The sequence below is a fragment of the Zonotrichia albicollis genome, chromosome 20 (assembly GCF_047830755.1).
Source record: "Zonotrichia albicollis isolate bZonAlb1 chromosome 20, bZonAlb1.hap1, whole genome shotgun sequence".
NCBI lineage: Eukaryota > Metazoa > Chordata > Aves > Passeriformes > Passerellidae > Zonotrichia > Zonotrichia albicollis.
The window spans coordinates 6203855-6228835 of NC_133838.1; positions in this window are offsets into that span (position 1 = coordinate 6203855).

Here is a 24981-nt window from a genome sequence, read left to right on the forward strand (position 1 = left end):
GAAGTGGGAAATGCATGGAAGGAAACCCCTCAAGGGGAAAGAACTGCACAGAAACTCCACAGGGCTGCAAACCCCAAAGTTTGTTTGTCCTGCTCTGCCCCGACCTCATGGTCCTCTTGTCCTGCCTGGGACACAGGACAGGAACACGCAGGAGAAACCACCCACCCTGTCCTGCTCCACCTTCCCTTCCCAGCCCGGATCCAGCTCCTTCCCTGCTTCCTCTGGGGCTCCTCAGATGAAGGGGATCAGCCTAAATGTCCCTTTGAGATGCGTCAGACGAGCCATCCCTCGGTGAGAATTGCTGTGTCTGGAAGTGCAGCCGGCTCTGGTGACAACATTTGATCCCAGCACATTGACAATTCCCTGTCCCAGAGGGTGGCAGGGCACCAGCACACCCGGTTCTGTCACTGCCTGGGGTGGAATTTAATTGTTCCAACGCCGGCGGTTCCCAGGGAGCTGATGGGAGCTGCCAGCTGAGGAATGATCTGGGATATTGGTCTGGGCATCTCCGTGGGTAACAACGAGCAGTGGCAGCGCTGCCGGCTCGGCTGTGTCCCGCTGTCACAAACCACTCCTCACAGGCTCCTCTGAGCACTGACACCTCCCGAGGCTTTCATCTCCTCTTTTCCTCAGGATTTCTGAGCTCTTTGCCTGTCCTATTCCCCTGAGGAAACCATCAGCTCGATCCAAGCCGTGCAGGGACAGACAGAGCGGGTGCCACCCCCAGCTTGTCCTGCCCACTGGGGACATTGCCATGGCCCTCTGAGGAACCACAGTGTGACAAACACCCTCACTCTCCTGTGAAAATTTTAAAAGTTTAGTAAAGGACAAAAGTGTTAAAAACGGGATCAGACTCCTGGTACTAAAGTGATTTCAGCATTTATTATAATAAAAGAAAAGCCCAAAGCAGGGGGCCCGGGCTGAGCAGGAGCGTTCCCATCGAGGATGGAGCAGCACCGGCGCTGGGGCTGCTCAGCAGTGCTGGCCCCGATGCTCCAGGGGGAGCAGCACAGCTTCCCTTGGTCGGATGCTCATTTTTGTCCTGTGTAGAATTTGTAGGTAACCCAGAGAGGGGGAGAGACGATGCATCTGACTCCATCTTATCAGAAGGCTAATTAATTATTTTATTATTCTATATTATTCTATACTATATTACACTATATTACATTACATCTAAACTGAATCTGCCAAGCACTCAACTCTGCACACCCTGCACAGAATCTTGTGACTGCCACCTGACAGTCCCAACACACGCACCTGGCCCTGACACGCCAAGGAAAAAAAGCACCATCACTTTGGTTAAAAAAATCTCCATATTGCATTCTGCTTTTGCAGAACACAGGCACAGCAAATGGGATAAGAATATTCTTGGGAAGAACTGTGCCTTGCTTTTCTCTGCGGAGAGAATGTGGCGACAGTCCTGGGGTTTTGTCCCTTTGGATTGGTTTCTTTTTGGATCCTTCATTTGCATGAAGGTTTTAGGCCTTGATTGGCCCATCATGGTTCTGTCCAGGCTGGCTCGTGGCGCACTTTACTGAGGTGGGTTATGATACCTTGAGCACCAGATTTCTTATAATGCCCCTTTTAACCCCTTTTACAATATAACAACCAAACTAACAGTACATGCTTAACGATGTATCAACTATTTTACAACAGTTTCTAACCAATTTTTATCAGTAGGAGACAAGGACCACAGAGCAAAGATTTACGGGTGCATCCTGGCACTCAGCCAGGAGCCCCCCCATGTATTTTGGAAACCCTTTATTTACCATTTCCAGTGCATCAGCCTGTTGCATATTCATAAACAATTATGCATAGCAAATTTTTCCCCAAATTAGTTTACATGTTCCAAGAACTGTTTGGCCTGGCTCCTCCTCGGTTCCACCTTTTTAGAGCACGTGAATTCCTTGGTTGTGGTTTTAGCCCTTTTTTATCACCTCCAGTTTTTGGGCCCTGGCCCTCACTGCCGTCAGCCGGTGAGTGCTGCTGGTGGCAGATGTGTCCAGATGTGCTCACCTGTGTGCATTGGGTGTTATCCCATCCCAGCAGGCATTTTAACACAGCACACTGATAGCAGCTATTGCACTGAGCTTCATGAACAACAGAAACAACAACTGAATCTTTATAGCAAAATTATTTAACACCATACATATAAAATCCATGTTAATATTTGCAAAAAGCCAATATTATAATGTGTATCTGTAACAGCAGTGACCGCAGAGTGACCCTGTCCTCCCCTGCAGCCCCTGGGCGGTGGGAAGGACCGGGGGGAAGGGAATCCATCGGAAATCCTTGGGAATCCCGGGAATATCGGGACCAGGACCGTGTCCTTCCTTCCCGCAGTCACGGAAATAAGCGAGCAGGAAGCTGACGTTAATGAGCAGCTAATTCCTTGAGCATAATTACAATCTTTATGCCTCATTTGCATGATTTTGCATAACTGAAGATAATCAGCTGCCGGGAAGGGGAGGGGAGGGCTGGGGGGGCTGGGGAAGGAATGGTGCCAGGGACAATTTGGGGACAGCCACCAGGAAAAGGTCCCTTCCCTGCTTCCTGATCCTAAACCCCCTGTGCCTGTCTGCTCCCAAACCCTCTGTACCTGTGTGATCTCAAACCCTCTGTATCTGATCCTAAACCCCTGAACCTGTCTGATCCTAAACCCTCTGCATCCATCTGATCCTAAAGCCCTGTACTTGTGTGATCCCAAACCTTCTATATCTGATCCTAAACCCTCTGTACCAGTCTGATCCTAAACCCCCTGTACCTGTGTGATCCCAAACCCTCTGTATCCATCTGATCCTAACCCTGTACCTGTGTGGTCCTAAACCCTCTGTACCTGTCTGATCCCAAACCTTCTGTACCTGATCCCAAACCCCCTAAACCTGTAGGGTCTCCAGGCAGTTCCCAGCACTCACTCAGGGTTCCCTAAAAAATTAAAATTCTGTTTCAAAACCCAACTCCTTGAGGAAAAGGAAACTTCAGAGATGCCAATACCCGAGTACCGCCAATGCCAATCCTGAATCTGCTTCTAAAGGATTTCTAATTAATGAAATTTAAGACGGGCAAAGTTTTGAGCTCATTCCTGGCACAAGCTGAAATCCCAGGCAGGAGATCCTCGGCTCTGCTCATTCTATCCTGAAGGATGGAAGGAAGGATGAAGTGTGAAATTTCCCCAGGAGGTTTTATGGACAGTGAGTGTCAGGCTGCCTTACACCAGATAAAGTGTTTATTCCTACAGAAATCAGTAAAACTGGGATAAATTTCTGCCATTCCCAGTGAGTTTGCAGGGTTTGGGTTCTCCTGAGCCTCCTCCACGTTTCCCAGGAGCCGAGGAAGGATGGTGCTGGAACGTGTTGCTACTCCAGCCTCCACCAGTGCCACTTTTACCATTTTTATTTGACTTCTTCTATTTCCCCCCTCCTTTCAGGCCTCTTTTCCCAGCCAGCTGCCGGGAGCTGCTCTTTCCCTGGATCCAGGCTCCCCCTAGGGGTTTATGGGGTGTGGGGTGATCCGTGGGGCTCTCTGTGGGTAACCCTGCAGAGCTCAGAGTTTCCTCAGAGCCCTTTTCCATCTAATCCCATATCTCCTTTCCAGCCCAGGTGTTGTGACTCAGCCACACCACTGAGCCCTTACCAGAACCCTGGATTTTGGGGTGGGACCAAGTTTTTGTCGTGGTTTTACGTGGGAGATATTTAAGGAAGTAAAGTTTCCTCAGAGCCCCTTTTCCTCTAATGCAATATTTCCTTTAAATATGAAACCCCAGGGATTCCATAAATAACAGTTCCATAAATAACAGTTTTACAGAGGCTGGATTTCAAATCCCTGCTGGCAGGAGGGGCCCCGTGGCCAGGTCTGAGCCCGGGGAGGGTTTTTGGAGCTGGGGAGGGCAGAACTCCTCTGATTTAGGTGTCAAACCCTGGTTTGTCCCTGGTTTGTCCCTGGTTTGTCTTGGTTGTGCTTGATCCTGCTCAGAGCGGCTCAGGGGGGGATTTGTTTTTGGTGTAACAAAGCTGAGCTTTGGAAAATTGCAGGGACAATTCCCACCCCTACATGTGTGACATTTGTCCATCACTGCTCCTCACCTCTGGCACCTCAATTCCCTCCCTGGACAGGATTCCCGCCCATTCCCAGCCCCTCATCCCTGATTACCAAAAGGAGAGGAGGACCCAGGGCTCAGCAGCTGCATCCTCTCCCTGCAGGGACTTAAAATCCACCTGGAGGTGGCACTTGGGGACATTCAGTGGTGGCCTTGGCAGTGCTGGGAATGGTTGGATCCATGATCTCAGAGGCTTTTCCAACACTGAATTCTCTGATTTGCTCAAGGACTAAATCCCACCAGGACCTGGGTCCCTGCCACCCTTGGGAACCTCTGGGAAGGGCACAGGATTTTCCAATCCTTCTCCAGGGTCTCCTGGGGTCCTGCAGGCTGCTGTAGGATGAGCAGCACTCACACTGATCCCGGTGCTTTCCCACCCCAGATCCAGGCACATCCCGTGGATTTGGAGCTCCTGAGGCCGTGGGGGCAGGAAAGGGAGGGTGGAGATCCAGGGAAAGCTGCAGAGTCTTTCCAGGTGGGATTCCCCAGGATCTGCCATGGCTTCTGCCTGCTGTGGGGGCAGCACAGTTGTCTCGGTTTGGAAAGACAGGAGTCTGCTAAGGAAGGCAGGAGCCTCCCTTGAAATGGAAAATGTAAACCCTCCCCACCCCTCTGAATTGCTATAAATTTTAAATTAAGGGGCTCTCAGGCAAAAATATGGGAGCAGGAAATGACTGTTCTTTAATAGGGAAAAGAAAAACAAATAAAGGGTAAAATAAACAATGCAGTGAACTAAACCAACACTGCCAGAGTCAGAACCCACCCTGACACCCTGTGGGTCAGGCTGTTGGCAGCAGCCCCATTGGAATTGTGGCTCAGCCCTCCTGCAGTGTCAGGGCTGGTTCTGCTGGAGCAGGGATCCTGGAGAAAGGTGCAGTCTCTGCCTCTGAAGATCCAGGGGCAGAGGCAGCTGCTGTTCCTCTGGGCAATCCAGTGCAGAAGCCGTGCTGGTGTTCCAGAATCTCCAGATTCTATCTGGGTAGGAATGCTTGGCTCCTCCCTCTGGGCTCCCATCTCCCAATGGGATGCTGTAGTTCTTATCAGCCATGCAGGGACATTCAATAGCTGTTATCAGCAGATGTCTCCCTGAGGGAGGTGTGAATGTGGTCACTCAAAGAGAGAGATAAGGCAAACTGCCCACTTGACAAAGGTAATCTGCCATACAGATGGTAAGGGAAAACAACTTGCATTGCCATCTTCAACAACAGTCCAGGCCCTGCTGGTGCTCCCAGCCTGGGCAGGGGGATGTGGGCTCAGGAACCCACTCCAAGGGCGCCCCAGGGGTGCAGATCAGACTTGAATCCCAAAATCCCAGTTCCAGGTTTCTTCCCCAGCTCATGGACTCTCCTGGAATTCCTGAGCACAGCCCTCACCCTGTCCCTGAGTTTCCTCAGAGCCCCTTTTCCATCCAATCCATATTTCCTTTAAATACGAAACCCCAAGGATTCCATCAATGTTACAGAGAGTCCTGATCCCAGACCAGCCTGGAGTCTCCCTTTTTCCCCAGCACCTCCCATCTCCAGCCCTGAAACACGAGCAGCAGCAGGAACTCGTCACAATCAGCCAGTTAAAGCTGAATTTCCCTGAATTTCCCTGCACTCACCAAGGTGTGATTGTGGAGCTGAACTGGTTCCAGCAGCCTGGCCAGGACCCAAATCCAACAGGACACACAGACAAGGCTCCTTTTTATTTGTTTTATCCCATCCCCCTTCCCCATTTTGGCCTTGTTAAAATCAGAGTTTGCCTCTTCCCCCCGGATCATTCCTGAATCAAATAAAAAATAAAATCAGGGAATGTCGCTGCTCAGGGCCAGGATGGGGCCCCCTCCCTCATTTCCATGGGGCTGCTCCATTATCAGGGCCATGTTCTGTCCATCCCTGCACATTTAGAGAGCCCCTTAGACCCCAGTGTTTCCCCCTGGCATGGTTTTTAGGTGGAATAATCAAATTATGCCTTGATCTTCCTGGGATGAGCTCAAAGCAGGGAGCACAGGACGCAGCTCTGCTGCTCCTGGCTGCCTTGGATGGGCTCCCACTTCCCTCTTGGATGCTGACCACATTTTCAAAATGCCAGCACCAAATTCCAGGACTTTCTACCGGCCCCTGACCCGGGCAAAGTCAGTTCCTAACTCTCTACCCCATAATTCCCATTTAATATTGAATATTTAAAATCCAGCCCCATTTTTTGTGGGGCTCCTGCTCACCTCTCCCATCCCAGACTCACTCCCTTCCTGAGCTCCCACAAATAATTTTGCATTTTCCAGACCTGGTCCTCATTTGTTTTCTCCTCAAGAAGTGACCTTGAGTTTATTTTGATTCCAATTCCACCTCGTTTGAATTAATCTGAATTATTTAGGGCATCAGCTTGCTCTGACTGCAGCATCTTCCCCATTGCTGATTGCTCTGCCAATCCTGGTGTTATCAGCAGTGATTTTCCTGCAGATCATTGCTGAAAATGTTGGATAATTTGGCCTGGAAGAGGCCTTGGCACAATCCCCAGGTGCCATCCCCGCTGAGTGATGCCCCCCCAGCTCTTTGAGAGATCAGCTCACCCCCCAAGCTCATTTCACAGGATTTTGGCATAAAATTCACCATAAATCCATCAGAATGTTGAGCAACAGGATACCCAGGGCTTAGCAGGAATCAATTCCTCTCATTGCCAGACGTAATTCCAGTAAAACAAAGAGAAAGGAGGGAGAGCAGAAATTATTGATGAGTTTTAATCCCAACCTCAGCATTCTCCTGTGGGTCCTCCACCAGTCATTGCTGAGGGAGCAGAACTGAGGGGAGCAAGCAGCAAAATCTGGATTATTGACACCTCTCCACCAGGCTCTGACACAGCTCTTGAACTGTTTTAGGCTGAAAATTTATGCAGGTGTGTGTTCTGTCAGAGCTGGGGCAGTTCTCTGCTGCTCTTGGGGCAGTTTTCTTGATCTCTCCCACAGCCAATCCTCCCTCCAGGAGATCTCTGCTCTCCATGGCCACTGAGTGTCCCTGCAGGGCTGATCCAATTCCAGCATCCCATGGGCAGATGCTGCGCCCAGGGCAGGAGCCAAGCATTCCTCCCTGGATCCAATCTGAGCCCGGCACAGCACAGCAGCCTTTGCCCCCCGCATTGCCAGAGGAGCAGCTTTCTGCTGCCCTGCATGGCCAGAGGGAGCCCAGGCCCATCTGCAGCAGCCCTGGAGCTGCAGAGGAAAACTCCCCCCTTGTGCAGGATCCCTGCTGCAGCAGAGCCACAGCTGGCACTGCAGGAGGGCTGAGCCCCCATGGGATGGGGCTGTGCCACAGCCTGAGCCACAGCGTGCCAGGGCCTGCTCCCACTCTGGCAGGGTTTGTTTGTACTATTGCATCTGTATTTTTAATTTCCCTAACACAGAAATGTTATTCCTGCTCCCATATCTTTGCCTGAGAGCCCCTTAATATCAAAATTACAATAATTCAGAGGGAGGGGGTTTATGTTTTCTATTTCAGGGAAGGCTCCTGCCTTCCTCAGCAGACACCTTTTTTCAAACCAAGACAGGAACTCATTCCACGTCCTGCAGCTCTTCCAAGAACCCAAGAGGATGAAAAATCAGCACGGCTGGGCCAGAGCTCAGCAGAGCCAAAGCCTGGAGGGTTCCTGGGTGAAAATCAGCTTGAAAACTTTCCCTGCTCAGAAGAGTTCCTGCAAGGAGCTGGGGATGGCTGAAATGACTGAATTCCAAGGGAAAAATAAATGAAAGGGAGACTTGAAGTGGGCTGGAAATGGCGCTGCAGCCCCAGCCAGGGGAGAACAAAGAGCCCTTTCAGGCCATTTGCAGAGTTGGCCTCTTTGTCTCCCTGTGTTTCCAGTAGGATGCCCTGGAGATTAAAGGCAAGGATGGCCTCCCTGGGAGGCAGGAATGGGATGCAATTGTCCCAAAAAGAAGAGTTGTGGTGGCAGGAAAAGCCGGGATGAGGGAACACCACCCACAAAAAAAGCTGGGGATGTTTTATGGGGCCTGGCTTGCAAAAGAGCAGCATGGGGGGTGACTGCTCAAAACCAGCAGTATTAATGACGGGAAAAAAGGGAAAATCCATGGAGAGAACTTCACTGGCAGGATCTCCCCTCTGCCAGGGGCTCTGAGATGAGCACATGGAAGGTTTCCTGCCATAAACAATTCCTAAATCCAGCAGGAAGGGGTGCATGATTCCCAAAGCCTGGGGGTGACCATGCCCACACTCCTGGGGAGGTTTCCTGATGGATCCAAAGTGGAAATCAGCAAAGTTGGAATTATTTCCCTTCCTGACACCTTTCACTGCTGGGGGAGGGTAGGGGGCTCCCAGCTCCCAGTTCCAGGCTCTTTATCCCTGCTCCAGCTCCTGGGCCAGGGTACAGGAGGAGGAGAGCTCGGAGAGCTCCTCACCGAAACTTTTCTCCTTCCAGAACCATACCCAGATTTATTTCAAGTACAAGGATAGGAGAAGGGGTTTGGATTAGATGGGATCTTGGCAATTGGGAATTGTTCCCTGGCAGGGTGGGCAGGGGCTGGGCTGGAATTGCCAGAGCAGCTGTGGCTGCCCCTGGAGCCCTGGCAGTGCCCAAGGCCAGGCTGGACATTGGGACACTGGGAGGTGTCCCTGCCATGGCAGGGGTGGCACTGGAGGGGATTTAAGGTCCATTCCCACCCAAAACATTCCACGATTCTGTTTATTCCATGGAAACAATACCTTTAAAGCCAAACACTTCTCTTTTCAAAGGCACAAATTTTCATTGTTCTCCGAATTGTTTTCCATCTCCAATTTAATGGAACCCTGCAGGATCTCTGACAGGAGGCAGCAAATGGGCTGCAAGGAATGGGCTCCTCTGGAGCTCAAATAGGATTTATTGGGAAAGGCTTTTTGACAACTGGGCTGCAGGAGCACCGTGGAGCTGCCAGAAACATCAAAATGGAGGTGGAAAATAAAAAAGTGGATTAACTGAGAGGGTTAAGCGGGATCTGGAGAGGGAATAGCAGGAAAAAAGCAGGGAAAAGCCTGGGCTGGAGGGGTCTGGGAATGGTTCCAGCAGGACAGGCTGTGTATGGAGCTGGGCTCTGTCTCACTGATGCTCCAGGATTGAGGTTTTGCCTAAAGGGGCTCCAGGAGAGCTGGAGAGGGATTTGGGACAGGGGCTGGGGGACAGGACACAGAGAATGGCTCCCACTGCCAGAGGGCAGGGCTGGATGGGATCTTGGGAAGAAGCTCCCAGCTTCTCTGGGAACCTGAGCCAGTGTTTTACATCCAAATCATAAAAATTTTCTCCTTGCACCCAATTTAAACCAAACCAAACCTCCTTTGCTTTCAAACCATCCCCTTTCCTGTACCACAACAGATCCTCCTTGGTCCTGGAAGAGCAGGACAGAGCCCTGGCATCCTGGGAATGAGGATGATTTTCTCCCATGTTCCCTGCAGCTCCAGATCCTCATTAGGCTCCATTTTCTTGGCTAATTGAGTTCCAGCTTAATGGACAGGATGCTCCTGGACTCCAAGTGCCGCATCCCAACACATTAATGTTTTCTGCTCGGATAAATAACTGCTCCAAATGTGTTCCCATTCTCCTGCAGGAATGGCAGGAGGGCCAGCAGAGCATTCCAACCTCCTCTAATTCAATAAACAAACAGATAATGAGATTTTCTGGAAGCCATCCCACAGAATGGAGCAGAGATTCCACTCTGAGCCTAAACTCCAAAAAATACCCGGAAAAAGGAGCTTTTTAGGAGCCCCGGGATGGTGGAGCAGGACCCCAGCAGGAGCTCCTTTGGGATGATGGAGCAGGATCCTCATGGATGGTGGAGCAGGAACCTCTGGGACGATGGAGCCAGAACCCCTTTGGGATGATGGAGGAGATCCCCATGGATGATGGAGTGGGAACCTCTGGAATGATGGAGCAGGGACCCCTTTGGGATGATGGAGCAGGATCCCCATGGATGATGGAGTAAGAACCCCTGGAGTGATGGAGCAGGATCCCCATGAAATGATGGAGCAGGGATCTCTGGAATGATGGAGCAGGATTCCCTGGGATGATGGAACCGGAGCCCCTGGGACGATGGAGCAGGATCCAGCTTTAAGGTCCCTTCCAACCCAAACCATTCCAGGATTCTCAGACTCTGAAATTCCCCCCCCCAGCAGGTGGGGGATGTTTCAAGGCAGCAGCGGCGCCTCCCTGCTCGAGCCCTCAAGGTCTTTCCCCAGCATCTTTTGGGATTGGTTTGGAACTCTTAGGAATTTCCAGCCCTGCACCACCCCAGGCCAAGGAGTTCCAGCAGAAAAGCACCGGGAACAGTCTCCTGTTGTTTGTTTGAACTTTTTTCTTGTGCTAGGAATGGTCTGAGAACAGCAGCCCCTTGTTCAGCTCCCAGCCCCTTTCAGTGCCCACTCTGCAGAAAAAAGGATCACAAAGTCCTCAAACAACATCCCAACATCCCCTTCCCGGGGCAAACCCCACCCAGGACAAGGAATTATTGCCAAGGAGAGGGAGAGGAGGTGGAATCCCAGTGTCCCAGTCCCACAGCTCTCCCAGAGACCCCACAGCCGCCGAGGTTTCCGTTTGCCCTGAACTCCCGGCTCCTCTCCAGCTGGGTTTGTCCCTGAGGGGTGGAAGAGCAGGAAAAGGTCAAGTGCAGGGCGGTGGTGCCCAAGCCCATCCCTGGCTGCTCCAGGCAGCTCAAAGGTTCTTAAAGCTTTAACAAAGCTCAGGATTTCCTCTGCCAAGCTTCTGCCCCAAAAATTCCCCATCCAGTGGCATAAAAGGGTTAATTAAGCATCCATGGCCCTGAGGAAACAGATCTGGGGGGAGTTTGGGGCTCACTGGTGCAGGGGGATTTGTCCAAAGAGGATTTTTCCAGCCCAAACAGCCACTCAGAAAAAAAATCCATGTCCTGTCAGGAAATGTTCACAATGAGCAGAGAACTGGAGATTTGTGGGATCACTGCCCCAAGTGCTGCTCCCCACAGGGATGAACCAGGCTGGAAAACGACGGAGGATTTTTGCTGTGGCCCAGGACAAATTTGGGCTGAAAATGCAGAGGCAGAATTGTTCCCATGGCTGTCCCTGCATGTGAGCCCAGCCTGCAGAAAAAATCAACCCAGCAGCACATCCAGGATCACTCTGGGATATTGGGAGCACATCCCCTTCCCCTTCCCAACATCCCTTTCCCCACATCCCATTTCCTTTCCTCACATACCATTCCTTTCATCTGATTCCATACTTTCTCCTCCCCTTCCCCACCTCCCATTTCCCCCATCCCCTTCCCTTGCCTTGGTTTGAACAGCCAGGTGTCTGCTAAAGAAGGCAGGAGCCTCCCCTAAAATGGAAAATGTAAACCCCTCCCTCTGAATTCTTATAAATTTTAAATTAAGGGGCTCTCAGGCAAAAAATATGGGAGCAGGAAATAGCTGTTCTTTAATACGGAAGAAATAAAAAGATAAAATAAACAATGCAGTGAACTAAACCAACACTGCCAGAGTCAGAACCCAAGCTGACACCCTGTGGGTCAGGCTGTTGGCAGCAGTCCCATTGGAATTGTGGCTCAGCCCTCCTGCAGTGTCAGGGCTGGTTCTGCTGGAGCAGGGATCCTGGAGAAAGGTGCAGTCTCTGCCTCTGAAGATCCAGGGCCAGAGGCAGCTGCTGTTCCTCTGGGCAATCCAGTGCAGAAGCCGTGCTGGTGTTCCAGAATCTCCAGATTCTATCCGGGTAGGAATGCTTGGCTCCTCCCTCTGGGCCTCCATCTCCCAATGGGATGCTGTAGTTCTTATCAGCCATGCAGGGACATTCAATAGCTGTTATCAGCAGGTGTCTCCCTGGAGGGAAGAGTGGGGATGGATGAGATAAGGAAAACTGCCCATGAACAGGAGACAGCTGCCAATGGCAAATAGAACACATTTTGCCTTGCAATCTGGGAGATCCCCACATCCCCTCCCACACTTCCAGGACCAGCCAGTGCCTCTTTCCCATCAGGAAGGGGAGGCCATTGTGGGGTTTTGGGCAGGAACCAGCGGATGGCAGTCGGCAATGGAGAGAGCCAGGGAGAGTGATTCAGTGATCAGAACCTGATTTTATAGTGGGATGCAAGCACTTATGTGGTATTTCAGGGAGACTGGTAATGTGTACTGCAGTGATCAGGTTAAAATCACACACACAAATTTATGCATATAACAACATCTCTTACTTGCACAGTTTAATGGGATTTTCTTTTTCTGGTAAACCTGTTTGATTGAATCTTCTTGCAATCCAGGTCTAATTTTCAAAGTTCCATTTGCTTTTGCCAAGGCATCCTGTTATCAAATCTCTTCTGTCAGCCAGGTCCAAAGTCCATCACCTGTCTTGTGTTCCCCAACATTCCAACAGATGGCTGGAAACAGATCCTAAAATCCATCATCAATGGAAGAGAATTTAGCCTGGCAGGAGAAATGCTGGATTTATTAATCCCAAAGCGGCTTCCAGGCAAGGAAAGGTTCATTTTGCTGCTTCTTCCTGAGCAGAGATTCCCAAATACCTCACTGTGTCCTCTGCCCCCATCCCATGCCATGCAGAATCCATGAGCACCCAAAGTTTTTCTCAGGGTGACCTGAAGCTCTCCCAGTGTTTCTTGGACTGGAGAAACCCTTGGAGATCCCAGAGATCTCAGTGAGGCCCCATTAAACAGAGCAAACTCCCCTCTCCTGCTTTTCCTGGCTGGTCCTGCTGAGCCAAAGGTTGGACAAAGGCTGGCAGGGGTTGTTTTGTGCCCTGAGGGAATGGCACAGCAGGAAATTTGCCTTTGGGCAGGGTAGAGCTGTTCCTGCAAGGACACCTCAGCTGTCCCTGCAAACCCAAGGTGCTGAGGTGGGATTGTATCTGAGCCTGGCAGGGAGCAATGTCCTGCACTTAAACTGAGAATTCCAGGTGCTTTCACCAACTCTGTTTCCAAAACAACCTCCAAAACAGCCTTTGGATAAGTATTTCCATATGTAAGGATCTTTTTCTTACATGTCAAGATCTCTCTGGAAGCTGTGGCTGCCCCTGGAGCCCTGGCAGTGCCCAAGGCCAGGCTGGAGCACCTGGCACAGTGGGAGGTGTCCCTGCCATGGACGGGGGAAATGGGATGGGATTTAGGATCTCTCCCAACCCAAACCATTCCCTGTAGTCACAGCCCCAGGATCAAAGGTGTCCAAGAGCCCCAGTCCAGTGCAGCTCCGAGGAATGGAATATTTCAGCTCCAAGCCATCCATGTTTACAACCAGTGCTGGTCAAGGAAAGAGATGAGGGTTCCCTAAACCGAATCCCAAAGAGCTGGGCTCTTTAAAGCCAGGCTCAGCAGCCTCAACCACACAAGGGCTGCTCATCCCAACATCTCCAGTGATGCCCAGTTTCCCTGGAGGTTCATCCCCACCTCCCACCCCAAAACCACCCACAGAGGAAGCTCTTTCCCCTGAGCCTTCAGTCCTGTGTGGATGCCCAGTATTCCCTAAATCCAACCTGGGTCCTGCCTCACAACCCCACAGCCCAGCTGTTCAAAATAATCCCAATCCCAAACTTCTAGGAGCAGGATTTAAAGGAGGAGCATCCCTTTGGGGACAGCTCGAGCCAGTGGCCAAGGTGAGGGACAGGGACACAGCTCAGGAGGGCAGAGACACAAAGAGGAAACAGATCCAGGATGGACTGGAGTGCTTGACAATTAGGATGAAGATGTTCAGGGTAAATTCCCTCCTGTGAGGGTTAGGATGAAGATATTTGGGATAAATTCCTTAATGTAAGGATTAGGATGAAGATATTTGGGATATATTCCTTCCTGTGAGGATTAGATGAAATTATTTGGGAATAAATTCCCCTGTGTGAAGATTAGGATGAAGATGTTTGGGAATGAATTCCCCTGTGTGATGATTAGGATGAAGATATTTGGGGTAATTTCTCCCTGAGAGGATTAGGATGAAGATATTTGGGATAAATTCCTTAATGTAAGGATTACATGAAGCTATTTGGGAATAAATTCCCCTATGTGAGGATTAGGATGAAGATATTTGGGATAAATTCCCCCCTGTCAGCATTAGGATGAAGATATTTGGGATTCATCATTTTGAGCCAGCCTGGGGCCCTTCAGAGGCTGAAATTCCAGAAATTCCAGCAGCTCCTCCCTGTGGCTCCTGGCAGCTTTTGGGGTGAAACAGGCGGTTCCAAACATGGAACAGATTTTGCTGCCAACAGGTGAATTTTCCCTGGCCTGGGGATGCAGGGAGCGATGCTCCGGCTGCACGTGGGAGATGAAGGGAGCTGGGAAAGCAGGCAGGTTGTTAGGCATTAATTAGCATTAATTACCCCTCCAGCAGCAATCAGCCCAAGGGCCACCCCTGCTTTTCTCTGCCTCTAATTCCATAATTGGAGGGGAGGGAAGAGGGAAGGGAAAAATGGGAGCTGAAGGAGAAATGGCTCCGCTGATCTGCTGAGCGCTAATTACGGGTTTGTTTGGGATAAATTCCCTCCCAGGAGGATTAGAAATGAAGATGTTTGGGAATAAATTCCTCACAGTAAGGATTAGGATGAAGATGTTTGGGGGTAAATTCCTCCCTGTGAGGGTTACGATGAAGATGTTTGGGATAAATTCTCCCCACCTCATGAGAATTAGGATGAAGATATTTGTGATAAATTCTTCCTGTGAGGATTAGGATGAAGATTTTAGGGAATAAATTCCCCCCAGTAAGGATTAGGATTAAGATGTTTGGGATACAATTCTCCCTTTGAGGATTAGGATGAAGATGTTTGGGATGAATTCTTCCCTTTGAGGATTAGGATGAAGATGTTTGGGATGAATTCTTCCCTGTGAGGATTAGGATGAAGATGTTTAGGATAAATTCCCTCCCTTGAGGATTCAAATGAAGATGTTTGGGGTAAATTCTACCTGTGAGGATCGGGATGAAGATATTTGGGATGAATTCCCTCTGTGAGGGTGGGCAGGGGCTGGGCTGGAATTGCCAGAGCAGCTGTGGCTGCCCCTGGAGCCCTGGCAGTGCCCAAGGCCAGGCTGGGCATTGGGGTTTGGGGCACCTGGCACAGTGGCAGGTGTCCCTGCATGGCAGGGGTGGCACTGGAGGGGATTTAAGGTCTGTCCCAACCCAAACAATTCCCTGTGGACACAGGAACAGGACCTGATTGGAAAGGGCAGGACAAGGAGCCAGGAGAGAGAAGGAAAACCAGGAAAAACTCTTCGTGGGGAGGTTTGGATTCCCAGCCCCTCTGAGGCTCCTTCTCTGCCTGATCCCTCCCCTCTCCTCCAGCTGATCCTGAGGGGGACAAAGCCAGGAAACTGGGAAGCCAGGGAAGGGCAGCAGCCAGGATTTTCTCTGCAACTTGTTCCAGTTTGGACACACATCTTGAATTCCCTGAATCCCCTGAATTCATTGGAATATTTACGATCTGTCCTTTCTCCCTTCTCCTGCCTCATTTTCTCCCCTGGAATGCCCCTGCTGCCATCCCAGCTGCCTAAAAGAGAGTTGGGAATTCAGGGTTTTCCCTGAGCCATCCCAGCGTGGTTGGGGAATGTTGATGAAGACATTAAAGGAGGAAGGGAAAGGAAGATTTTGGGGTGAGGGGTGGAGCTGGGGTTTCCTTCCAGATGAGACAGAGCAGGACCCTTTGGAGCATTTCTCCAGCCCTGTCCCTTCTCCCTGCCACATTTCCTGCCAGTGTCACCAAGGATGCTCCAGATGTGCCTGGGAACAAATGAGAGCAGAATGAGGCTGGAGAGGGCAAGGATTCCCTGGATTTACCCCAAAAAACGCTCCCAGGCTGGGGCATTCCCAGAGCAGGGATCTGCCCCAAACACCCCTTGGAAAGCAGCATGGGAGGAGCTGGAGGAGTTGGGGTTCCACATAACCTTATCCTGGGAATCCCAGATTTTCCCTCCCTCCCTGCTGAAGGAATCCCTTCCCTGCAGCTTCCAGAGCCCAAACCTGGCTGGGCACTCCTCACAAAACCCATCCAGGAGGATCTGAGAGCAATTCCCATCACCAGAGTAACTGGAAAAGGGACCTTTTCCCTTTCACAATGATCCCATAGGACCCCGTGGATCCTCTCAGATCCTCCTTGGCTTTGTGACACTCCTCTCATCTCATAGGGAAACTGAGGCACAAAGAATCAGGGCCTTTAAGGCTGGAAAATCCCTCAGAAACTGCCACGTCCACACTTTTTTTGCAATCCTTAACAAAGGGAATCAGCTACAGCCTCTCCAGCCTGTCCCTCCTGGAGAGCAATTCTGAGAGGGAAAATCAGGGAGACAATCCATTTATTATTAAAATAAAACATAAAAATTTTTAAAATATAATTTAAAAATCATTAAAATAATCTGAACACCCCCTCTCCAAATTTACAACCACAGCAGAGTTGCCCCAGATGTTTTCTGAGCACGGGTGACCTTTTCCATGGAGAGAGTTGTTTATTCAGCCCAAACATGATGTGCCCAAGCCCAGGGGTCCTGGCAGGGCTTTTCCAATTTTCCTGGATTTATGGAGAGCTCAGGAAGAGCTCGGGGCTCTCAGCCCAGCCTCCCTTCCCTTCCAGAGGGAATTCCTGGTGCTGGATCTGGGAGCCTTGCCCGGGGTCTGGAGCAGCAGAGCTCGCTCAGCTGAAAGGTCAGGGGATGGAAATGGAACCATGGCCCGGAAAAAGGAGAATTCCCAGGACTGAGCTGTGCTTTACTCTGGGAAAATCCTTCCAGACAGCCCCATCCAGGGCAGGGGCTGTGGGGGCGTCCACAGCCCGGTCCTTCCATGGCCTCCTGATTGTCACCTGCCCTTGGATGTAGTGGCTCAGGAGTGGTCAGGGTGTGGGAAATGAATCTGTAAAAAATTCATTTTTGAATTTTGAAAAGAAAATGAATTGTAGAAAATGGATTTTCTACAAATTAATTTCCCACACTGGGGGATTCCCGTCTCTCCATCCATGCATCCATCCATCCATGCATCCATCCATGCATCCATCCATCCATCCATCCATCCATCCATCCATCCATCCATCCATCCATCCATCCATCCCTGTGGATCCCTTCCATCTCAGGATATTCCATGATTTTACAACCTGATTTTTAGTCCATTTCCCACCTCCTACCCACGATCCCAATGGCTCTGCTGACCCAAATTTTGGTGTGCTCTGTGCAGGGAAGGAGTTGGAACTGATGATCCCTGTGGATCCTGTCCATCTCAGAATATTCCATGATTTTACAACTGGAATTTTGAGCCATTCTCCACCTCCCATCTCCTCTGCCACGCTCTCATCCATGATCCCGATGGCTCTGCTGCTTGTCTGATCCAAATTTGAGGGTGTTCTGTACAAGGAAGGAGCTGGAATTGGTGATCCCTGAGGATCCCTCCCACCTTGGGATATTCCATGATTTTACAACTGGATTTTTAAACCATTTCCCACCTCCCATCTCCTCTGCCACCCTCCCCATCCACAACCCTGATGGATCCAATTTGGAGCCAATTAGGCCAGCAGGGCAAAGCACACCTGGATTCTGTGGGAATAAAAAGCAGGAAAGCTGAGATCGAGCTCCTCCAGGAAATGCAACAAATGAAGCTTTCTGAAGATGTCTCCTCGTTCTTTTTTTTCCTTCCACTTTCTTTTTTTTTTCTCTCTCTTTTGGCTTCTTGCCATGCAAAGAAAATAAAAATCTGGGGCAAGGGGTGATGAGGAAACTGAATTTGTGATGAGGAAACTGAATTTAGGTCAATGAGGGGGAAAAAAACCCACCAGGCAAATGAAAAAGGAATGGATTTCCTTGGGATTTGAAGCGTTCCTTTAAACTCCTGGAAAATGAAATGGAGAAAAGCCCTGATGGGAAAGGTCACAGTGAAGCTCAAAGAGAACAGCGGGGTTTTCCTGCCTGAGTTTAACGGGGAGGGGAGAAAGGTTCGGGGCTGAATCCACGAATTTCACAGCTCCAAGAAGAGCAGAGCGACCATCCCAGTTCATCCCAGTACATCCCATAACGCACCAATATGTCCCAGTGCATCCCAATACCTCCCAGTACATCCCAGCACATCCCAGTGCTTCCCACTGTATCCCAGTGCATCCCAATACATCCCAGTGCATCCCAGAACATACCAATACATCCCAGTGCATCCCAATACATCCCAGTGCATCCCAGTACATCCCAATGCATCCCAAAAGATACCAATACATCACAGTACATCCCAGCACAACCCAGTACATCCCAGTGCTTCCCACTGCATCCCAGTTCATCCCACTACATCCCAGTGCATCCCAGAACATGCCAATACATCCCAGTGCATCCCAATACATCCCAGTATATCCCAGTGCATCCCAATACATCCCAGTGCATCTCAGTGCATCCCTTTGTATCCGAGTGCATCCCAGTACACCCCAGACATCCCAGTGCTTCCACTGCATCCCAACACATCCCACTGTATCCCAGTGCATCTCAGTGCATCCCACTGCATCCTAATACACCCCAGTACATCCAGGTGCATCCCAACACATCCCGCTGCATCCCAGCACATCCCAGCACAACCCAGTACATCCCAGTGCTTCCCACTGCATCCCAGTTCATCCCACTACATCCCTGTGCATCCCAATACATCCCACTGCATCCCAATACATCCCAGTATATCCCAGTACACCCCAAACATCCCAGTGCTTCCACTGCATCCCAATACATCCCAGTGCAGCCCAGTAACATCCTGGTGCATCCCCGTACATCCCACTGCATTGCACTGCATCCTAGTGCATCCCAATACATCCCACTGCATCCCAGTGCCTCCTAATGCATCCCAGTGGATCCCAGTACATCCCAATACCTCCCAGTACATCCCAGTGCCTCCCAATAAATCCAAATAGATCCCAGTACATCCTACTACATCCCAGCACATCCCAGTACATCCCAATACACCCCAGTGCATCCCAGTGCCTGGTGGCAGCAGGAACAACCCTTCCTTCGCATGCCCCTCTCTTTTTCCGAGAATTCCCAGCCCTTGGGAAGCCAATTCCCACCTGGCCCATGTCCATCCCACCTTCCAGTGCTGCCCACTCCAGGCAGGACCCCTGTTCCATTAATTTCAGGTGCCAGCACCCCCTGGCAGCCCCAAACTGGGACGAGGAAGGGCTCCCGATCCCCAGAGTGCAGGAGTGGGGCAGGAGCCCTCTGTGCTGCTGGGCAGGAGGATTTTCCATGTGCTCCATCCATCCAGGAGGATCCAGGAGAGGAGGAGTTGGTTCTCCTGGACCTCCAGGGTGTCCCCCAGAGAAGCAGGAATGTCCCAAAACGTGTCCCAGCTGGTTTCCAAAACATCTGAGGGGTGCTGGAACAACCTCAGAGCTCCAGGCGGGAAAGCAGAGGGAAGGTTGTGGAATGAGAGCCAAACAAATCCCAAAATGTGTCTGGAAAGAAGAAAAGCAGACACAGGGACAGCACAGCCAGAGCCAGGGCAGGGCAGGGAGGGGAGGAAGAGTCACAGAGGGAATCCTGGAGGATTTTCCATTCAAGGGCTAGGGGAGGGAGGCAATTCTTGCCTCATCTCCTGCCGCGATTAATTCAGGAATGGCAAATTCCCACTCTGGATCATCAGCCACGCTCTTCCTTTCACGGCTGCTTTCCCTCAGCTCATCCATATTGAAATCCCTGGATCCGGAGCTCCCTCCTGGAAAAGCCATGCTCGGCGGAGCCCAGCGCTGCCACGGCGACAAAGGACAATCGTCTGACACTGGGACAAAAATCCATGGCTGACTTCACATCCAGGCAGCCAAAATTCCCCACTTTCCTACCGCGTTTGGAGCAGTTTTCCAGTAAAATGCTGAGGGATAAGGTTGGATATTTGAATGCCAAAATCATGGATGCACCAGTTCACGCTCCAGCGAGTATTGGACCATCACATCCCGCTCAGACAGGCATGGAAAGGGATTTGTGCGATTCCCAGGAGCTGAGGGAGGTCCTGGTGCCTGGCACAGAGTGGCTCCTTCCTCTGGAGCCGCCAGACTCTGCGGATTCCCCAAAAAACCCCGGCAAACAAACAAAGGCACCCGTGGGGAGCGCGGCCCGAGCCCGGCGGTGCCGGATCCCGGGAATCCGGCCGGGATGTCGGCAGGTGGTGCTCTCCACCTGGGAGCCGCGCTGGGGAAGCTGCTGATGCCTCAGGCTGAGCTCTTCTGGTTTTCAGATTCTGTGCTGCTTTAGTGTGTGGGTCTGGGCTTCACATTATGGGACGATGAGCTCTCTGCACAGAGCAGGGAGACAAAGCAATTCCTGCTCCAGCTGGGCACCAAGGACAAATGATCCAAATCTCAGTCCCAAGAGCACAAACACCGTGGGCTGGAGAGAGAAAAAAAAAGCAGGATGTGAGTTCATAACCTAAATCTACACCTGGACGATTAACTCCAAGATGCAAATGGAGGAGAACTAAGAAAAATGAGAGACCCTGTGACCGGATGTCCATTTTTTGGGCCATTTTGGGTTCACCTGGGATGCAGCCCTGGCTGTGTTCTTGTGCTGCCCAAGGTGGATCCATTGAGGAGATCCTTTTAATAAATCCCTGCTTTATTCCTCAGCTCAGTCTGGTCTCTGTTCTAGGGCAGCCTACACGAGGCATCAGTGGACAGCAGGGTGTGGGGACAGGGACAGCGGAGTTTGGGAATGGATGACACCCCAGGTTCAGCTTTGCTATTTTTCACATTCTGTGCTGCTTTAGTGTGTGGGTCTGGGCTTTACATTATGGGATGGTGAGCTCTGTGCACAGAGCAGGGACACAAAACAATTCCTGCTCCAGCTGAGCACCAAGGACAAATGATCCAAATCTCAGCCCAGGAGCACAAACACCGTGGGCTGGAGAGAGAAAAACAAGCAGGGTGGGACTGCATGGGCTGGAGCTGGAATGGGACAATGAACTGCAAGGTGCAAATGGAGCAGAACTGATAAAAGTGAGAGAACCCATGACTGGTGGGACATTATGTGACCATTTTGGGTTCACCTGTGGTATAGCCCTGGCTGGGCTCTTGTGCTGCCCAAGATGGATCCACTGAGGCCTCCTAATAAAACCCTACTTTATTGTTTAGCTCTTTCTAGTCTCTGTCCTAGGTGAGCCTTCCCAAGGCATCACTGCCAGATGGAATTCAGGACTGCCCCAGGCTCAGGGTCTGTCCGAGCTTGGCTGCTCCATCCCTGCTGCCACTTCCCAGCCTGGATGGGAATCTCCCAGAATCACTGAGGCGGGAAAAGAGCTCCAAGATCATCGAGTCCACCCTGTGCCTGATCCCCACCTTGTCCCCAGCCCAGAGCTCTGAGTGCCACATCCAGGAATTCCTGGGACACCTCCAGGGATGGGCACTGCAAACCTCCCTGGTCAGCTCCTGCCAAGCCCAGATAACCCCTTCCATGGAAAATTTTTCCCCCAATATGCAAAAATGGGACTTTAAGGACTTTTTGTTGTTGGTGTAAGTGGTTTGGAGCTGTGGGGAACAGGAAATGTTCCCTGCCAGAAGGGGCTGGGGCAGGGACACCTCTGCTGCTGGGCTTGCACTGGATGGATATTCCCTTGTGGGAAAAGCCTTTGGGATTCTGGTGTTCAGGATCCAGAGATGAGGTGGGAAAAGAGCTCCAAGGACATCGAGTCCCAGCTGATCCCACCCTGTCCCCAGCGCAGAGCTCTGAGTGCCACCTCCAGGAATTGCTGGGGCACCTGCAGGGATGGGCACTGCAAAGCTCCCTGGGCAGCCCCTGGCAAGGCCTGAGCCCCCTTTGCATGGGGAAATTCCTGCTGTGCCCACCCTGAGCCTGCCCTGGCCCAGCCTGAGGCTGGTCTTTTCATCCTGTTGCTGGATTTCTGGGAGAAGCTGATCCCAAATCCCATCTCGAGCTGGTGGGATGGATCAAGAGCTGTTTGGGAAGCAGGAAAATGAGCAGGATGTAGGTTCTGGTTCTTCCTTCACCTCCCAGCCAGTCCCATCTGCTCCCCATCATCCCTCAGCTCCACCCTGCAGGCATTGACACCCTGCAGATCCCAAAAATGTGGGATCAGCTGCAGGAGGAGCAGGATTGAGAGCACCCAGGGGATGGAAAAACCAGAATTTCACACTGATCTGGAGCTCCTGGAGAGCAAACAGGGAGCCTAAGGTGGCCAAAGCTGCAGCATTTCAATGGGAAGATCCAAAATTTCTGCTCTGCAAACACCCTGGGGATGGGAAAAACCAACATTCCAAACTGATCTGGAGCTCCTGGAGAGCAAACAGGGAGCCTGGGGTGGCCAAAGCTGTGACATTTCCATGGAAATATCCCAAAATCTATCTCTCCAAGCACGCAGGAGTCAGTGCTGGAGTCCTCAGCTGGTTTTAAGTGGCTCCACTGCAGCCCCAAACTGAATTTGGGGTTTCTGAGACAAATCCTCAGTCAGGGCAGCAGGGACAACCTGGGAGAAGCTGCCAGAATTCCCAACCCTCTGGTGTTCCTGGCACACATTCCCACCCTCTTGGCCAGCTGCCATTGCTCCTTCCCAGCCATTTCCCAGGCACATTTCTGCTGTCACAGCCTGGGAGAGCAGAGGATCCCCCAAAAACATCAGCCCCAAAACTCTCCTGGAGCCGGGCTGGGGCCGTGGGGAGCAGGGCAGGAGGGTTTGGGGGAAGGGCTGATATTGCCAATATTGATAGGATATTGCTGATATTGCCAATATTCACACGATATTGCTGATATTGCCAATATTGATAGGATATTGCTGATATTGCCAATATTGATAGGATATTGCTGATATTGCCAGTATTGATATGTATTGCTGATACTGTCAATATTGATAGGATATTGCTGATATTGCCAATATTGATAGGCATTGCTGATATTGCCAATATTGATGGGATATTGCCAATATTGCCAATATTGATGGGATATTGCCAATATTGATAGGTATTGCTGATATTGCCAATATTGAGGAGCAGGGCAGGAGGGTTTGGTGGAAGAGCTGATATTGCCAAGCTGATATTGATAGGATATTGCTTGATATTGCCAATATTGATAGGTATTGCTGATATTGCCAATATTGATGGGATATTGCCAATATTGATGTGATATTGCTGATATTGCCAGTATTGATAGGATATTGTTGATATTGTCAATATTGATAGGATATTGCCAATATTGGTGGGATATTGCTGATATTGCCAATATTGATAATTCCTTAGGAAAGCCTATGACACAAAGGCAGGGGGTGAGGGGGTGAGGCTGGCAGGGGTAGAGACAGGGACAGGGACAGGGCTGAAAGGGACAAGGATGAGGCTGGAAGGGAAAAGGACATGTCTGGCAGGGACAGAGACATGGCTGAGGCTGGCAGGCTCCTGGCCCATCCCACCTCTGGAATATTCCCAGCTCCTGATGAATTTTTCACCAGGCCTGAAATATTCATGGCTGGAGTTCACCTTTTTTGTTGCTGATCCATCACCACGGCTGCCTGGGATCTGGGATCCTTCCAGGGATGTTTCCTGAGCCTTGGGAAAGGCACAGATGCCACCAAAGCACACCCAGACACGGCCCTGGAGGTTGGTGTCCCGCCAGCATCTGTGGGAGCTTATTCCAGGATTTGGGAAGTGCCACCACTGATCTGGGTCGCAGCTCTCAGAGCTGTCCCTCTGCCCAAACTGTTCAGGATTCTTTTCAGTTCCAAGGATTTCAGCATTCCCAGGCTCTGGCAGGTGTGGAGCAGGACATGGGGTGGGGAGACCCTGGAGAAGAGATTCCCAGAGCAGCTGTGGCTGCCCCTGGAGCCCTGGCAGTGCCCGAGGCCAGGCTGGACATTGGGGCTGGCAGCACCTGGCACAGTGGGAGGTGTCCCTGCCATGACAGGGGTGGCACTGGGTGGGATGTAAGGTCCCTTCCCACCAAAAGCATTCCATGATTCTGTGATCCTGAAGGATTCAGAGAGGGAAGCAGAATCCCACATCCCATAGAGGATGGCAGAGAGGAGTCCCAGCAGGGGAAGAGGTGGTGCAGGCCCTTCAGTAAAGTCCCAGCATGATTTTTTAGGAATATTTGTCCCAAAATCAGCCTCTGGCCTGGCCGGGGAATTTTCTGTGTCCCAGGTCAGTGCTAGGAATTGTCACCCTGAAACACCTGGGGAAGAGAGAATTTTAACACCAAGCACTGAGGAGCTGCTGAGGCATCAGGAGAAATCCCTTCATCCCAAAAAACCCCAGGGATGAGGATAAAGGGCTTGGATTCCTGGGAATGGCCCCTTCCATTCTGTGCTGTGCCCTACTGCAAGTAGATAAAACCTGCCCCAAGCTTTGCTTTTAGGCCAGACTTAAGTGTCCAGACAGGGATGATGCTCTGATCTCCAGTTCTGGTGTCCTCAAATTTCCATCAGAGAGGTTTTGGGAAGAATGGAATCCCTGCTGTCCTGACTGAGGAACATTCCCAGTGCACAGAGATTGGGAGCTGGGCAGGGTTCGGTGCCAAAATCAAAAGTTCAAAGCCAACATCAGGGATGGGACAGAGGCTCCCTTGGGGCCTGGAAAGTTCTGGAAGCACAGCTGGTGCTGCCCCAGCTCCAGGATGGGAAGGGGCCTCTCATCCCACCTCGGGACTGAGGTTTCCACCCAGGATTGGTCCTGGAGGAGCCCAGGTGAGCCCAGCTGTGCCCTCCCAGAGCTGCTCCCCTCATTCTGAGCCACCCCACACATCCCACCCAGCCCAGAGATCAGTGAGGTCACGATCCCCAAGGCATGTCCCTCCTCACACAGGCACCTTGTTTGCAGCGCTGTTTGTTGTTTGCAGCACTGTTTGTTTGCTGTTTGCTGTTTGCAGTGCTCTTTGCTGGCTCTCACTTTCCTTTTCCTGCCTCCTTCGAGGTCAGGGTTGAAGGCACTCAAGACCATGTTTCATGTTCAGACTCAGATGTTTATTGTTTCTTCACTGTGTTA